Source organism: Microcaecilia unicolor, unplaced genomic scaffold, assembly GCF_901765095.1.
Source record: "Microcaecilia unicolor unplaced genomic scaffold, aMicUni1.1, whole genome shotgun sequence".
Taxonomy (NCBI): domain Eukaryota; kingdom Metazoa; phylum Chordata; class Amphibia; order Gymnophiona; family Siphonopidae; genus Microcaecilia; species Microcaecilia unicolor.
The window spans coordinates 70,438-83,834 of record NW_021963113.1 but is presented as its reverse complement, the minus strand read 5'-3'; the positions used below and the strand labels follow the sequence as shown (position 1 = coordinate 83,834).

At 45.4% G+C, this 13,397-nt stretch overlaps 1 pseudogene; it reads right to left on the bottom strand.

The window, feature by feature from the left end:
- Positions 1-2,019: 2,019 nt before the first annotated feature.
- LOC115458948 lies at positions 2,020-2,215 on the bottom strand (annotated as a pseudogene).
- Positions 2,216-13,397: the final 11,182 nt, after the last annotated feature.

Below are 13,397 nucleotides of genomic sequence, written 5' to 3'. Positions count from 1 at the left end.
GACATCCAAATCCAAGGACGTCCAACTCCAAGGACGTCCATGGTATTTTCGAACACAAAGATAGACGTCCATCTTTTTTTCGAAAATGACCTTTTCCCCGCCTCCGAATTTGGACTTTTTACAAAGACGTCCAAATTCCAACTTAGATGTTTCTTTCAAAAATGCCCCTCTTTGTAACTTAATTCTATCAATAAGGACCTCTACATCTGCTTCACTTTCAGCTTTTAGCATAGTGTCATAAGCATATCAGAGGTTCTTCATAGTCCTTCCTCTAATTTTGAAACCTCTTTCATCAATGTTCTAATCCTGCTTCTCTCATTATGGGACCCTTTTACTCAAGCTTAGCATGTGCTAACGGACATTATGTTTAAATCATTTTTATTGGTAACAGACTGAATAATTCTTACAAGCAATTCTGTAGGTTCTGATACCAACATTTTAACACTTTAACTCCCTGTCCCTTCCCCTCCCCCCCACCCCTTCCCCGCCCCATCTTAATGTGAGACAGATACAACGATTATCATTCTCTTCCTATTACATGTTCAATAACTGACTTCTAGATTCAGAGGTCAGCGTTGCTAGTAACGGGCTCCATCTGTCCATGAAATGGTGCTAACGGACATTATTTGAGTACGAAATGCCGTATGGCTCATAGGTTTAAAATAGGATGAGCAGCATTTAGTGCACCCTAATGTCTGTTAGCATGCTGCACTAAGATTTAGTGAAAGGGCCCCCATGTGTTCTGCATATATGTTGAACAAATAAGGAGAAGGAATACAGGCCTGTCAAACTCATTGTAGGACCACTGTTGTCCTAAACTTGAATGGATAGCATATCCATTTATGGTAGGCCTGGTGTTTCTAAACAGATAAGTTTATTTCAATAGCAACTGGAATATCACCGCTATCTAGATACATTTTGACCTTGCCCCCAGCCTCTCGTGATTTTTCTTGAATAAATTTTGGGCAGACAGGGAGTTGTCCAGACAAAATGTACCTGTCAGCAGACAGAGAATTGAACAAACAAAGCAAAACACTGATGTACTTAACATCCAGTGCTTGACTGCATACATGCTTTTGAATGCCAAGCTGCTATTGATTAACAGATTGAGCCAGTCAATGCGTTACTCATTAAGGTGTACTTAAGTGTTTATTTTTAGGGTGTTCTACATGCAAAAATATGATTAAGGGTCTCTTTCTATAGAGAGATCCAGCTAAACTCAGTCAATGTGCTAGAAAATGGAATTTTGAAAATATTTCCAAAAAACAATAGGTAATAAATGAACAGGATGATTACATTTTCCAGACCTGAGATGCTTAGCACGCCTGTCTTGAGAATTGTTAGAAATGTTGTGGTAAGGACTGACGGTTAGTTGGTTTTCCTGCCAAGATTCGCATGAATCGTTTTCTGATTCCACAGTTTCCTCCTGAGTTGAGGCATACGCAACATCAACAGCATCGAGAGATCTGTTGGCCAAAACACGGCCACGTCGAGTCTGTTAGATTGTACAATAAACCTTGAGTTTGAGATCAGTGTCCGGCCTTTTTTTTTTTTTGAGTCACCTTTGCTGTCTCCAGTGTAGAATGCCAATGCACCAAGTCCGGCGGTCCTTTCCTTATTCTCCGGCCATGGATCTCTTTCACTCTCCGTTTCCCTTCATTTGTTTGCAGAACGCCTCAAACTGCTGTCTGAGATGCTTAGCACGCCTGTCTTGAGAATTGTTAGAAATTTTGTGGTAAGGACTGGCGGTTAGTTGGTTTTCCTGCCAAGATTCGCATTAATCGTTTTTTAATTCCACAGTTTCCTCCTGAGTTGAGGCATACGCAACATCAACAGCATCGAGAGATCTGTTGGCCAAACACGGCCACGTCGAGTCTGTTTAGATTGTACAATAAACCTTGAGTTTTGAGATCAGTGTCCAGCCTTTTTTTTTTTGAGTCACCTTTGCTGTCTCCAGTGTAGAATGCCAATGCACCAAGTCCGGCGGTCCTTTCCTTATTCTCCGGCCGTGGATCTCTTTCACTCTCCGTTTCCCTTCATTTGTTTGCAGAACGCCTCAAACTGCTGTCGTTCAAGCTCCGTCATGACCCAGTTGAGCGCATAGATCTCCGCCCGCTGCCTCAGCTCCTGCTGCGCCGATTTCTGCTTGGCCTTCTCCTGCCAGCTCGGCTGCTCCTTGGTCTTTTGGTTTCTCTTTGCGGCCAAAGGGTTCCATATCAGTTCAGATCTGTCTGGCCGGAGCCGGCTCCCCTTCTCTTCCTTTCCGCAAGCACCTGTTGTGACCCTCGGGCTCTCTCTCAAGATTGTGGCACACCCACAGCCTAGCGAAAGTCAAATGCTGTCCGCGCGCTAGACCTCATTCTGAATGCCACCGCCCCACAAACATTTGTGTTAAATCTGCCCATTTTCTAAGACTTAACATTTTGGCTGCCGCTCTCTCTCAACCAAGTTTGAACACTTACATCTATAAATGTCTATTACATTCCATACTGTGTGTACACTTCCAAGCAATAGGAGTAGCGCTCAATTCCAGTCCTCAGGCTTGCAACATTTCTGTTTAAAAACAAAAATAAAATATGCAAATCAGGCTGAATCATAGGCCATTTGCGTGCAGATACCTTGTAGGGATGTTCATTTTGTATATCCTAAGTATCAGACTTATGTGGGATGGGTGGGGAAATGGAAATTAAGGGTGTTTGTGTATGGGGGGGGGGGGGGGCATTTTTTTAAATGTAAATTTAGGAATGTTATGTTTAAATCTTTTTTTATTAGTAATCCAGTACATACATTACAGGTACATATCTCAACACAAATACAACATATGTGATTCAAGATGTCACGTGCTTAAGGATTACAACAAATTGCAGTCCCCCGTTCCTCCCTCCCCCCCCTCCCTTGCGCCAGCAACCAGACAACTAAACAAATGAACTTTAAGAAAACCATTTACACTTTGTAGGTCAATGACTAGTGTTCGCACGTAGACCAGAGGCCTTGATTCTTATAGCCTCCAGCCCACTACCCCAGCCTCTTAGCGTGGGGATGATACCTTCACAATGATCGAGCCAGATGTATACTCCCCCAGCATCGGTCCCATTCATCTCCTCCCTCGTTGGCACTAATTGGAACAGCGCAGGAACCCCTTCCCTCTGTCCCCTCCCACCCAGCTCCCTCCCTCCCTACCCACCCTCCCTTCATGTGTGATAAGTGTAAATTTAGGAATGTTATACTCAAACTTAAATTCAGAAGAGACATTCAAGGAAGAAAGGAAAAAAGGAGCAAAACATATCCAGAAATATCTAAATGAAAACCCCCAAGAAAATACAACCATCACTTGTAGCCCCAACATAACAACAACAACAAAAATATTGAGAGGAGAGTTGATTAAACAGACATCTTAGGGGCCCTTTAATGAAGAGGCAGTAGATCTACTGCTGGGTTTGTGCGCAGCATATTGGGCCCTACCACCATGCTCATGCAAGAGCCCAGCGATAGTTCCAAGTCTGCCGTGCACCATTTCTGGTGCTAGAAAATAGTTCTTATTTTCTAGCGCCAGGTTACCGCTGGACAGGGGCGTATCTGACCTTCAGCGGTAGGGGGGGCCAGAATCGAGGTGGGGGGGACATTTTAGCCCCCCCGGTGCCACCGCATCATCATTGCCCACACCCCCCCTCCGCCGCCGGCGACCCTCTCAACCCCCCCGCCCGCTCGCTCGCCGTCGCCTACCTATGCTGGCGGGGGACCCCATCCCCCGCCAGCCGAAGTCTTCTTCCTTCCTTTCAAGTTTCTGAGTCTGACGTCCTGCACGTTGGGAAGCTTGCCAGGTGCCCTTGGCCTGGATTGGCCGCTGTCGTGGACAGGATACTGGGCTCGATGGACCCTTGGTCTTTTCCCAGTGTGGCATTACTTATGTACTTACGTAATAACTCCTGATTCTGTATCAGTGCTTTTAACTGTGAGGAAAAAAGAAAACATATTCCTTACAATGAAATTTAAACATTTCCTAGGAAATTTCATGCCTAGAGACACAGCTCGAGATTTTAATTGCAGAAATTTTCTCCTAACCTTTAGGGTTCTAGGCGACTATGGAAAAGTTATTTAACCAAACTTTGAAAGATCCAGATAACATAGAATCCCACTCTGAGATATTCTGACAGTCAACAATGTGGTTCTGTCATTGGATTCCTTTTCAGAAGTCTCTAATAGAGCTATGAAATTAACCTCATCACCTTGAATTGATCCCTCTTTTCCTAGTCTCTTCAGCAAGTTAAACAAACTATACAGCTCTAACCAAAACTGGTAAAGCAACTGAATCAGGAACCAAATCTCTACAAAATTATTGTTTCAAAGTTTGAAAAGATGAAATCATATGACAATATGGAAAATTAACAAAGGTTCCACTTTAGGTGTCTCCGACCAGGAAAGGGATATAGTTGATGATATCCCTGAAACTCTCTGCTCAGTGTGCGGTGGTGGCTAAGAAAGCAACTAGAATGTTAGGTATTATTAGGAAAGGAATGAAAAACAAAAATGAGGACTTTATAATGCCTTTGTATCGCTCCATGGTGCCGACTGCACCTCAAATACTGTGTGCATTTGTGGTCACCGCATCTCAAAAAAGATATAGTGGAATTAGAAAAGGTACAGAGAAGGGCGACAAAAATGATAAAGGGGATGGGATGACCGCCCTATGAAAAAAGGCTAAAGCAGCTATGGCTGTTCAGCTTGGAGAAAAGACAGCTGAGTGGAGATATGATAGAGGTCTATAAAATAATGAGTGAAGTGGAAAGGGTAGATAGTGAATTGCTTGTTTACTCTTTCCAAAAATACTAGGACTAGGGGGCACGCAATGAAGCTACAAAGTAGTAAATTTAAAACAGATCGGAGAAAATATTTCCTCGCTCAATGTGTAATTAAACTCTGGAATTCATTGCCAGACAATGTAGTAAAAGCAGTTAGCTTAGCGGGGTTTAAAAAAGGTTTGGATATTTTCCTAAAAGTCCATTGCTTATTTCTAGGATAAGCAACATCAAGTGTATTGTACTGTTTGTTTTGGTATTTTTTTTTGTTTTGTTACATTTGTACCCCACGCTTTCCTACTCATGGCAGGCTCAATGTGGCTTACATGGGGCAATGGAGGGTTAAGTGACTTGTCCAGAGTCACAAGGAGCTGTCTGTGCTTGAAGTGGGATTTGAACTCAGTTCCCCAGGACCAAAGTCCACCACCCTAACCACTAGGCCACTCCTCTTCCCAAGTACTTATAACTTGGATTGGCCACTGTTGAAAACAGGATGTTGGGCTTCATGGACCTTCGGTCTGTCCCAGTATGGCAACACTTATGTTCTTATGTTCTAACAAAATGTAAATTATTATATGGAGTGCATTTTCTACCCTCTACAGTGTACTCCCTAAAAACAAATTCCCCTTCACCAAAGCACTGTTGGCAGCTTCCAAAGTTTCAGGCCTCTGATGGTGCTATACAAGTATCAAACATATAAACGGCGAGTGGCCGAACTCACTCGCAAATGCGCAGTAAAGACCCTCTCTGTCCCGCCCCCGCGTCAATACGTGATGACGGGGGCGGGACAGAGAAGGTCTCTACTGCGCAAGGGGAGGGACGAAACCGCTGTCGCTACCGCTTCCCCCCCCCAAGGTCGCCGCCGCCACCCACTCTCCACCCGGGCCGGGCCCTCGCTCCGCTATAGAAACAGCGCGGGAACGGAGCACACAGCTCAGCTGAGCTGCCGTCAGCCTTCCTTCCCTGCCTGTGTCCCGCCCTTGCCCACGAGGGTGGGACACAGGCAGAGAAGAAGGACGGCAGCTCATCTGAGCTGTGTGCTCCGTTCCCGCGCTGTTTCTTTTTTTTTTTTTTTTTTATATTTGTTTATTGGTTTTTCAAAAATAAACAACCTCTACTGATACAAGCTTCTGATAAACTTATTACATCAACTACATACAAACAATGCAGATCGTACAGCTCATATGCTCATTTCTTTTCCCCTTCAATTCTTCCCCCCTCCCTCCCCCCCCCCCCCCCCCCTCGGGTGTGCATCATCCTGCCTCATTCCACTCCTTTCCATTGTTCATATGCATCCCATACTTTTTGAAACTTTTGAAGCTGACCTTTTCGCAATGCCGTCAACTTTGACATTTGATACAGGTGATGTAACCTGCCCATCACCACCTGCATGGCTGGAGTCTCCTGCTGCTTCCAGGCCCGAGCGAGCGCTAATTTTGCTGCTCCTAAGACATGGATGACCAGCTTGTGACTATGTATGGGGCTCTTGCTAGGTCTTACATGCAGAAGACAACTCTCTGCCGTTTTCGGATAGCTAATCTCAGTCATTTCCTTCACCCTGTCCATGATCTCCGTCCAGAATTTTTGAACCTTTGGGCATTCCCACCATATATGCCAAAATGTGCCTTTCCCTCCACAGTCCCTCCAGCAATTTGTCGACATTTGCGGGCAGAATTTCTGTAGTCTAACTGGGGTATAGTACCACCAGTATAAGATCTTATACCCATTCTCTGCCAGAGGCTGGGCAATGGAGGGCTTCAATAGGTGTCTATAGCTATGTGTCCACCACTCTTCCGTATAGTTACCCTGTAGTTCCTCCTCCCATTTTCTAGTATAGAATCCCAGTGGGGACGAGAGCAGAAGCAGAGCTCTATATATCCTCGTTATGCCACCCCTACCCCCTCCTTGTCTCATTGCCTTTTCCACCTCCGTCTCTGCCAACTCCAATTCATCCCTAGCTCTTTTAAGTATATAATTTCTGATGCAGTTATAATAAACTAAGTCCCTCTCCTCCAATCCGTACTCATCTTGCAACTCCTCAAATGACCTCATCTCTCCGTTGACCCAAATTTGCCCCAGTTGGTAAAGACCCCTCTTGGCCCAGATCTGAAATACCCTCTCCTCCCTCCCCAAGGGGAACCCTGGAGCATCTTGTATTGCCATCTGTTGGAAATATTCTCTTTCTGGGAAAGCCCGCTTTCTTAATTGAAGCCAGGTATGTAAGATGTGGCTCAAGCCCAACGGAACCCTCTCAATTATCTTTAAGAGTTCCTTTCTCGGTTTCCAGAGTGCGTCCCCTGTGTATCTAGTCCCCATCCATGCTCGCTCCCAGTGAAGCCACTTTTGGTATTGGTCGGGTACCATTCTGCGCATACCCGCAGTTGCGCTGCCTGGTAGTAGAGAAAAAAATTTGGGACCCCCATGCCGCCTTTGTTCGGCCTTTGGTACATTACACTTCTTCGCACCCTGGGTGGCCGCTTCCTCCAAATATATGCAAAAACCTTTTTAGTCAACTGCTGGAAAAAGATACGCGGTATGGGAACTGGAAGCGCCATAAATAAATAAAGCAGCTTCGGCAGGAGCATCATTTTTACCGCATGTATTCTACCCAACCATGAAATCGTGAGGCCCTCCCACCTATCCAATTCTTCAAAAAGCTCCCTGACCTTCTTAGGGAAGTTTTCTTGATACAAAAGCTCTATTCTTGGGGTAATCATAGCCCCAAGATACCTTATTGCCCTCGCTGCCCATTTAAATGGGTATAATTTCTGCAATTCCTGGGCCTCCCTCTGCGGAACCGTAAGATTAAGTATTTCGGACTTAGTGGTATTAATTTTAAAGCCCGAGAGCTCCCCATACTGCAAGATCACTTCTGTAACCTGCTGTACCGATTGTTTAGGCTGTGCCAAGGTCAGCAATACATCATCCGCAAACAGCATAATCTTGTGCTCCCTCTTACCTCTAACCACCCCCCCGTATACTCTTGTGTTCTCTAATCCTCTGTGCTAATGGTTCAATGGATATTGCGAACAACAGGGGCGATACCGCACACCCCTGCCTCGTCCCCCTACCCAGCCCTATCGGCTCCGAATAAGCCCCATTTATCTTTATGATTGCCAGGGGATTAGTATAGAGCAAGCTGAACCATTTTAAGATTCTTCCCTCCAGTCCCATCTGCTTTAGGACCCCAAACAGAAAAGGCCACTCCACCCGGTCGAACGCTTTTTCAGCATCCACCGAGAGGAGTAGAACCGAGTTTGGCTCTTCATTAGCTTGCTGAATCACATGGAGCAGGCATCTAATATTGTCGAACGTCTGCCGGCCCTCTATGAAGCCCGCCTGATCCTCATGAACCACTCTCGGGAGTACCCTCTGCAGCCTTGCAGCCAGAATTTTAGTGAAAATTTTATAGTCCACATTTAATAGGGCGTTCCCGCGCTGTTTCAATAGCGAAGTGAGGGCCCGGCTCGGGTGGAGGGGTGGCGGCGACTCCAGGGGGGGGCGTAGCGGTGACCTCGGAGGGGCAACGGCGAGCTCAGCGGCGGGGGGGGGGGGGCTTTCAAACCCCCCCCCCCCCCCGTCCTATACTAGCCCGTTTTTACAGGCTCAACGGCTAGTAGTATCTATATACAGAGTAAGATAGAAACTACGGACGGGGTTGGAATTGTTATTACATAATTATATCTGTAGTAAACTAGATTGATATTACACCGGGAGCAACGCTTAAAGCCACTGAGAACCTTCGTGGACAAGGAAGGAACAACTTCCGTGGCCAAATCAAATGACTTGATGGTGCCGAAAAAGGATCAAAAGTACCAGAGAAAAAACGAAGAGAGAACCCAATCGAAGTCAAGGCCTAAATGTGGCCTAAAGACGTGGAAAAGTGAAAGAAACTTAAACGCAGGAAAATATAACTATAAAAATAAAGGAAGGGAAAAAGAAGAACCCAAACACATGAAACAAGAAAAACACACTGAAAAGAGACACCGAAAAGCACTCAAAGCTCTTTCTGAACCAGTCCTTTGAGGAGCAGAGAAAAATGGCATCCATTTACCACCATGGTATATAAAAAAGAAAGAACTGGTGGTCCCGCACTCTTGCAGTGAGTGGGAAGGCACCCCTGCATGCTCTACTGTGCATGAACTGGTGCCTTCCCACTCTCGTAATTCACAAACTCTTTTCAGTTTGATATAAGCTCCGAACTGGTCAATGCAGGTCACGTTACTCACGTATAAGAACTATAGGCCTGCTTGTCCATGTAGAATTCCTTTTTAACGACAAGCTGGTAGCATGCTGACCCAGTATTAGCAGGTTAAACAGAATTCTTGCAATCTGAGAAAGAAAAACACCTGGCATTCTTCCAGACACATCTGATGTGATTAAAAACCAAAAATGTGGAAGGCTTCAGAAGAGGGAGAAAGGGATAGGAGTCCTGGCTTGCATAATATCAGGCATTTCTCTAACCAGTCTAAACAGGGCATGTGAGTCAGCCAGCTGGTTTTCATTTCAGCACAGAATGAGCCAAATATCACCCTAGCCAGGTCAGCAGTGCTGTAATTTGAGCTCCTTATAGGTCTACATCAATCATTACTGGGCATCTGATTCGACCGCCAGGCTTGTTTAAAGAGAAATATGGTACTTAGCACATGAGGTTGCATCAACTGCCCTGAGAGGGTTAATGCAGAATGGTACTGTAGCATGAGGTTTCCATTGCTAGACATTGCTAGCTGGCTGCATACTGGTGTGTGCTTTGGTCTGCACCAGTGTTCTTTGATAGCATGATTTATGAACCACTGTGCAATACTACCTCTAGCAATAAGAGACTTTAATCCAACCTGGCAACTCAGTGCTCGGAACTGAGACAAAAATCCCTTCTATCAGTAAGCAGTAAAAAAAAAAAAGATTTTTTTTTATTGCAGGGAACCTAAAAAAATCCTTTGAAACAGGTGCCTATTTAAGGCTTATTTCATATAGATGATAAAGATGCCTTGACAAAATATGCACCTTAAGCCAGCCCCTGTAGTTTTGCAAATTTACATCTCTCCAAGGCAGAATAGTGTGGATAATTCTGGAGACCTCACCTTCAAAAAGAAAAAAAGATATCAAACATATAAATGGCAAGTGACCGACTCACCTGCAAATGCGCAGTAGAGACTTCCCTCTCTGTCCCGCCCTCGCGTCAAGACGTGATGATGTCAGAGGGCGGAACAGAGAGGGAAACGGAGTCGGACTGTCGGACGCTGCCACTGGAGCCTGGAAACGAACATTGCGCGCACCAACCTCCCCCCTCCCCCATCCCTGCCGCTGCTCCCACCCCCCTCTGTATCGGGCCCCCTGCGCTGACCTGACAGCGCCTCTCACCTCCGTGTGGAAGCGCTGCAGGCAGCAGCAGAGCGATCTGCTGCTGCCTGCAGCGCTTTCACATGGAGGTGAGAGGCGCTGTCAGGTCAGTGCAGGGGGCCCGGCACGGAGGGGGGAGGGAGCGGCGGCGAGGAGGGTAGCTGGAAATCTCGCCCGTTTTAACGGGCTTAACGGCTAGTAAGATATAAAAAGAATGAACTCAGCCTGCAGTCAATATTCAGGAAAACAGTGTTAAATTGTTGTATCGCTGGTATCTGACACCGGTTCGATTGAATCGAATGTTTAAAAATGTTCAACCCTTATGTTGGAGAAATTGTGGTCAATTGGGCACTTTAGGTCATATCTGGTGGACATGCAAGAAGGTGAAAGCATTTTGGAAAGCTGTCCAGGGCAGAGTTCAGTTGTGGGTAAGATCTAGTATCCCATGGGACCCAGCACTATTTTTGTTTAATAGGACTATTCCGGGAATACCTGCAGAAGGGAAAGTCTTGGCACGACACTGCTTCTGTGCTGGTCGGTTTGATCATCGCTAGATCCTGGAAGCGGAGTAATAGCCCCTCGATAATTAGGTGGAGACAGTTGTTGGAGTACATTGCTGAACGGGAGCGGCTTTTGGCACGGGAGAGGAACACTCTAGCTAAATGGACAAAGATATGGGCTCCATTTATGTCACTAGTGCAATCCTAGGCTGGGTTAAGGAGGTTATACAAATCATTTTGGTTGAACCTTGCGGGGGCGATGGGGGGTTTGGGTGGGTAGGGGTAGGTTGGCTATTTAAAGCATTTTATACATATTGTTTTCTTTGCACTCCTTTAAACAAAAATACAACTGGGTTCTATCTTGAATGTAGGGGGTCCTGCTTCAGTAGGACCCCTGATGCAGATGAATCTAACTGTTTGATATTGTTAATTTGCACTGTTTTGTACAATGTATATTTGTTGGATTCATTAAATAAACTTCCGGTTTAAAATTAAAAAAAAAAGAAAAAAAAGAATGAAGTCAGTCCAGAGGGCAGCTACTAAAATGGTGTATGGTCTTCATCATAAAGCATATAGGGACAGACTTAAACATCTCAAAATGTATACTTTAGAAGAAAAGTGTGAGGGTGGGGGGGAGATATGATAGAGGCGTTTAAATAACTCTATGGCACCAATGCACAGGAGGCAGGTCTCTTTCAATTGAACGGGCAAGATGGTGGAGGCTATTATTAAGAATAAAATTGCAGAGCATATACAAAAACATGGACTGATGAGACAAAGTCAGCACGGATTTAGTGAAGGGAAGTCTTGCCTCACCAATCTAATGCATTTTTTTGAGGGGGTAAGCAAACATGTGGACAATGGGGAGCCGGTTGATATTGTATATCTGGATTTTCAGAAGGCGTTTGACAAAGTGCCGCACGAAAGACTCCTGAAGAAATTGCAGAGTCATGGAATCGGAGGTAGGGTATTATTATGGATTAAGAACTGGTTGAAAGATAGGAAGCAGAGAGTAGGATTGCGTGGCCAGTATTCTCAGTGGAGGAGGGTAGTTAGTGGGGTCCCGCAGGGGTCTGTGCTGGGTCCGTTGCTTTTTAATGTATTTATAAATGACCTAGAGATGGGAATAACTAGTGAGGTAATTAAATTCGCCGATGACACAAAATTATTCAGGGTCGTCAAGTCGCAGGAGGAATGTGAACGATTACAGGAGGACCTTGCGAGACTGGGAGAATGGGCGTGCAAGTGGCAGATGAAGTTCAATGTTGACAAGTGCAAAGTGATGCATGTGGGTAAGAGGAACCCGAATTATAGCTACGTCTTGCAAGGTTCCGCGTTAGGAGTTACGGATCAAGAAAGGGATCTGGGTGTCGTCGTCGATGATACGCTGAAACCTTCTGCTCAGTGTGCTGCTGCGGCTAGGAAAGCGAATAGAATGTTGGGTGTTATTAAGAAGGGTATGGAGTCCAGGTGTGCGGATGTTATAATGCCGTTGTATCGCTCCATGGTGCGACCGCACCTGGAGTATTGTGTTCAGTACTGGTCTCCGTATCTCAAAAAAGATATAGTAGAATTGGAAAAGGTACAGCGAAGGGCGACGAAAATGATAGTGGGGATGGGACGACTTTCCTATGAAGAGAGGCTGAGAAGGCTAGGGCTTTTCAGCTTGGAGAAGAGACGGCTGAGGGGAGATATGATAGAAGTGTATAAAATAATGAGTGGAATGGATCGGGTGGAGGTGAAGCGACTGTTCACGCTATCCAAAAATACTAGGACTAGAGGGCATGAGTTGAAGCTACAGTGTGGTAAATTTAAAACGAATCGGAGAAAATTTTTCTTCACCCAACGTGTAATTAGACTCTGGAATTCATTGCCGGAGAACGTGGTACGGGCGGTTAGCTTGACGGAGTTTAAAAAGGGGTTAGATAGATTCCTAAAGGACAAGTCCATAGACCGCTATTAAATGGACTGGAAAAATTCCTCATTTTAGGTACAACTTGTCTGGAATGTTTTTACGTTTGGGGAGCGTGCCAGGTGCCCTTGACCTGGATTGGCCACTGTCGGTGACAGGATGCTGGGCTAGATGGACCTTTGGTCTTTCCCAGTATGGCACTACTTATGTACTTATGTAAGCTCTGGAATGAGGGCGCATAGGATGAAAGTGAAAGGGGACAGACTCAGAAGTTACCTGAGAAAACGCTTCTTCACGGAAAGGTGGTGAATTCCTGGTGGAGGTGGTGGTGATGATGAAAGCTGTAACCGAATTCAAGAAAGCTCGGGACAGGTACGTAGGATCTCTAGGCGAGAGGAAGGGATAGTGGATGGCGTGGATGGGCAGACTGAATAGGCCATATGGTCTTTATCTGCCTTCGTTTTTTCAAATGCATGCATGTACTCTATGCATGGCAATGAATGCATTGCAATTCCACCCCTGATCTGGCCAGGCTATGCCCCTGGGAATGCCAAACGTAACACAAAATAGAAGTACACATATTCTGGGCAGACACAATTTTGTGAAAGCCTTTTTCTAGGTGTGGAGGAGCCTTTGCACAAGGAAAAACATTTCTAAAAAATTAATTATCCCCTTAATTTGAAGATAGCATATAGTTTTACTGGAATGCCTAGCGTTCATAACAGTCAGTGGGCGTGAACTGGGACCAGTTGTTGTCACTGACCTAGCCCTGCTACAAGCATAACAACACTGGATGATTGTTATGATGGAGGCTGCTCTGTCTGGCTGCCTCCCACAGTTATATAAATT